Below are 5,029 nucleotides of genomic sequence, written 5' to 3'. Positions count from 1 at the left end.
TACGCAATCGAAGTTGCAAGCACCGACCGAAACCTTTCGGCCGTGCTCCTCCAGGAACGCCATGACCAATTAGTTGTCTAACCGCATTTTCATGTAGCATACACCTCACGCGTGTTAGACCCCGTAGAGCAAGGATTTGCTGCCTGTAAAAGGCACTGCTCGCAGTTTTTTGGGCAGTACAATACTTTGCCTACATTACAGGAGTCAACCCCATCACCATCCTCACAGAACACACACCGACACAACTATTGTTCGACGGCCGACTTAAAGATGGCACAGTCAGCCAAATTCACGCAGCCCGTTGGACCCTTTTACAGGGACAGGACATCACAGTAAAAAGAACCAAGACCCACACCTTCCTTGCCGATAATTTACAGTATGCAGGCACCCCTCATGAATGAGAGATCATCACCACTAAACAGAACACAGGCCCATTTATTCCCAAAACACCTCCCAGGAAAACAGGTAGTACACCCCAGAGGCCCCAGCCCACAGACACGTGCGCACCCCTGAAGATTTATGTGGATGGCTCCTCCACAGTGTTAAGTGGAAAGAGAATTACCGGCTGCGGTATATACGTAGAGGACGTGCAGGGATGCGCCCTAGGTGAAATTTCATTAAAGTTGCCAGGACACTTAGGCTCGCAGGCAGCAGAGCTGGCAGCGATTGCATACATTGTAGACCACCCCGACTCGTTCCCGACCCCAGCAGACATCTATTCAGATAGCTTATATGTATGTAATAGTTTGACGGAATTCCTACCCCTGTGGGAAACAAGAGGATTTGCTTCCACCTACGGTAAACCCTCAGCCCCATTACTCCGCCATATGTTAGAGACAGCAAAGGATAGGAAATACGGAATAATTAAGGTTCGCAGTCATCACCCCCTGGTAACGTTAAAGCAGATGCCCTAGTGAAGGCAGGCTCCAGGCATGGTTATTTTTGGAACCCCCCCGAAAGCACCCCAGTACACGCAGTTCAGGTCTCACAGACCAATATTCAGGATTTAGCGAAGTCACAGAAAGAGGACAAGAAACTCAGGGAAGTTTTAAAGGGAACCTTCCCAGCCCCATATGATAAATACAGAAACGCATTCACCACACACGACGGTGTGATTTTAAAGGATGGCATTTATATAGTTCCCAGCCAGGACAGGAACCAGATCATTTGTCAGTTCCATGACAATCATGGACACCAAGGAATTGAACCCACCCTAGCCCACCTCAGACCGCTTTGTTGGTGGCCTGATTTAAAAATCGATGTAACGCACTACATTGAGAATTGCTTAATCTGTGCCCAGAACAATCCGGACAGATATGTGAAAAAGGCTCAACTTAGTCATACCCGCCCCATTAATGGACCCTGGACAAATCTCAAGATAGATTATATAGGACCCCTACCCCCTTGCAGAAATGGTTACAAGTATGTGTTGGTGGTCATAGGCACCTTCACAAAATGGGTGGAAGCATTTCCATCATGAACTAATAAGTCCAAGACAATGGCTAAAATATTAACACACCACATCTTTACAAGATGGGGCCTCCCACGCAGTATAGAGTCCGATCAAGGCTCCTATTTCACCAGACGTGTAATGAAAAACGTCCTCACGATTTTCGGCATTCGACAAAAGTTTCACATTGCAAACCACTCCCAGTCAAGTAGAACGAATGAATAGGACATTGAAAGCCACCCTCAGGAAAATGGTACAGCAGAATAACAGCACCTGGGATTCAGTACTCCCATTTGCTTTAATGTTTTTAAGAAACACGGTATCCACGTCCACAGGATACACCCCCCGCACCCTCGTGACCGGACGCCCTATGAAAGGCACTGAGTATTTATTAGGACTGGATTTGGCCAGCCCCGCAGTTACAGCCCTCACACATGAAAATGCGGTTAGACAACTTATACAGAACATAAAGGCAGCCCAACTTGCAGCAGCAGTGAGACTTGGAACCAGGAAGAAACAGAGCAAGACTTGTTTCGACCAAAACAGTACACGCCACTGAGTTTACAGTAGGGGAACAAGTTATGCTTTCCCTTTACAACCCCAGTTCATTCCTTTCCCCAAAATATTCCGGACCGTACTCCATTTTGGACAAAGTCAGCCCCTCAGTATACAAAATAACTTATCCAAATGGTAAGTCTGCGTGGTTTCATATAAACCAACTCAAGGCTTACGGCTCGCAGAAGAACCACACACACAGCAGCAGACGATCATGCCCCGCCCACAGATGACGTATTCCTACCCTCCCCCAACCACTCCAGCCAGCCCTCTGACACGACTTCAACTCCGCCCCCAGAGGCTCGACTCCGCCTCTCCCTTCCTTCAACCAGCAGCGACAGCAACAGTGATAGCGATCACGATGACTATAGCCACAGCACACCACGTTACGACTACACCCCTGCACCAGGCCCCACTCCCAATGAATCCAAGCATGATTCTACTGACCCATTTGAGATCACTTATATCAAAGCCCCAGACCCAGACCCACCGCCCGACGATTACGGATTGAAGCATAGTAGCTCCAACCTCGACACACGATTCTGGCACCGAGACAATTCGTTCAGGCTCATCCGAAATGATGAGATGGACCCCAATTCGCCCCAAGCAGCTTTAGCACGGTTACTACAGTCAAGAGTTTGGCAGCCGAGAGAAGATGATAACTTAGAGTCTGACTCCCACCAAACAAATCCCTTTGCGACCCTGTTCGCTATTGAGCAGTGAGGTGTCCAGATGATGGAGAAAAAAGGAACCGATGGAGAGATACGGTGTCCTTTCTGATGGAACCTGCACCATTTTTGTTGTATGTTTGTTCGTTAGTGTTAACGTTAAGTGTTGTTCGTAAACCCAAAAGTTTTCATGGCCCCACATCACCACTCCTTTGATGCCCAACGCCTGTTATGGAACAAGTTTGTCCCCAGACAATAGTTCAGAGGAACTAATTTGTCGACAGAACACGACTCATAGTACTCTCCTGATTCGAGAGGAAGCCCCCACGACGACCACATTCTTACCCGTTCTTGCCATTTGCTCAGGCAGTGGACAAAAGGCATTGGTCCCCGCCCTGCCTGAGGACCCCCCCTCTGGTCAGCTATGCTCGGGTAGAGCACATACGGCATTGATCACCATCCTACCCGAGGACTCCACCCATTTCTTACCCGCCGCGGCCCATACGCACGCCATTTTGGCTCATTACGTTCAAAATTCTTTTGTTTGGTTTTGGCAACGCTCAGGTTGCTTCCTTATGCTATTTACATCCTCAAACACTGGGATGGTAAATCACACAGGCTGCGAGACGGCTCGCAGTACGGCAGTATTTTTCTTAGATGCCTAGTCCAAATATTCAGGGTTTTTTTTTAAATGAGGGAGTCACAGATGGTGACCAATTATAATGGGAAATTGGCAATAAAAGACAGACTGACAGACATACGAGATCTTAAACAAGATAATAACAGAAATTATGCTTGTGTTCACAGAACTCCGGAAACCCAGGAACCCCAGAGGAAGACAAAGAAGAAGTCCGACAAAAATGAAGACAGCCTTCGTGTTCACATGGATCTTAGCGGGATCCCTTCAGTTGCGCTCGGACGCTACCCCCACAACCCCTACCACACAAACCGTAAATGATTCCCACCCCTGCAATACATGGAACCCCAAGATAACTAGCCCAGCGAGAGCTAACAATACCCCGACCCCGACCTGGTGTGATACGTTTATCACCTGGCACTCACTCTCATATGTAGTCGAAGCCCTCTTAGTGCTGGCGATATTTTGCAGTGTCGTGCAGACGTTTAGAGTTAGGAAATGGCAAAAGAGAGCATATCGCTCTCGCACCCCAGTATACAGGTTTAGGTCCCCCATTTTCGGATTTCACCAGACCCTCGAACCCATTGGGACGGATTAAAGTGCATCCATTTTTCTTTATGTAGTCTGCGGAATAAAGAGATGTAAACCTCTGTGTCTGACTGCCAGGCCAGAGAAATTTGTGTGCTGCTATTTTGTACAGGTTAAGATGTATAGATTTTTTGGATTGTTTGAATGAGGATAGTTTATCGAGAATAGTTAGCGGTTCCAGTTTTTTTATTTTTCAGTAATGCATATATTGTCATAGCGCCCCGTAGAGTTTTATGATAATGAATGTATTTAAAATGGTTTAGGTAAACTTGTGTTGCATAGGATAGGACAGTGTAGAGCCTAAGTATGGGTGCCCCGGTTGGTCAGAGGATGAAGACGACGTGGTAGTGTGATCCTTCACGCTTCGCGTTGAGGAACACAAGGAGGGAGTGTAGCCATCTGGGATGGCCACGTCCCGGTTTCAAAATGGTCACTCGCAAAGAATGCAGGGAAAATTGGACAATACTAAGAAACAAGCGGGTGCAAGGCCTGTTTGTTGATTAGAACCTGAAGCTCTCAGACAGGACAGTAACTGCTACACAATCTACATACTAATGAGCCATCTCCGCGGACAAAAGGGAAACATTTAGATACACAATGTTAAGGCAGAATCCCGGCGCCAGAAGAGACTAAAACAAAGCAGACCAACGGTCACCAGGACACGCCCAGCAATCAGGGAACCACCCCTCTATTGGAGGAAGATCGATACGAATGATTGGGAAAGACCCAATTAATTGAGGCCAAGTTCAAGGCCTGCCCAAAAGCGCGCAAAGCCCTTTTTAGTATAAAAGGTATTCCCCAAGGGAGAATCTTGCTTCTTTGGCCTTGGCTCTCAACGAAGAGAGACCCACCGAGTTACTGCATCAGACCAAGTAAGTTCCAAGCCAACGCACACTACGAGATAGATGCTCCTAGTTGCTATCCTGTAAACAGCTCAACCCAGCAGCCTCAGAACCAAGCAACGGCCATTGTTCCTCTGACTGAGTGGGCACCCGAAGCTAAGTATAGGCTTTAGTAATAGTGGTTTTTTAGTTTGTAGTTTATGCATGAGTAGATTTGACTGTGTGTAAATAAATTAGCATTGGTTTTGAACTTACTAACTGGTGTATCGAGTCTTTGATCATTATTCGG

This window comes from Scyliorhinus torazame, chromosome 4, assembly GCF_047496885.1.
Source record: "Scyliorhinus torazame isolate Kashiwa2021f chromosome 4, sScyTor2.1, whole genome shotgun sequence".
NCBI classification, from domain to species: Eukaryota; Metazoa; Chordata; class Chondrichthyes; order Carcharhiniformes; family Scyliorhinidae; genus Scyliorhinus; species Scyliorhinus torazame.
The sequence above is the reverse complement of the archived record's forward strand: the minus strand, read 5'-3'. Positions refer to the sequence as shown.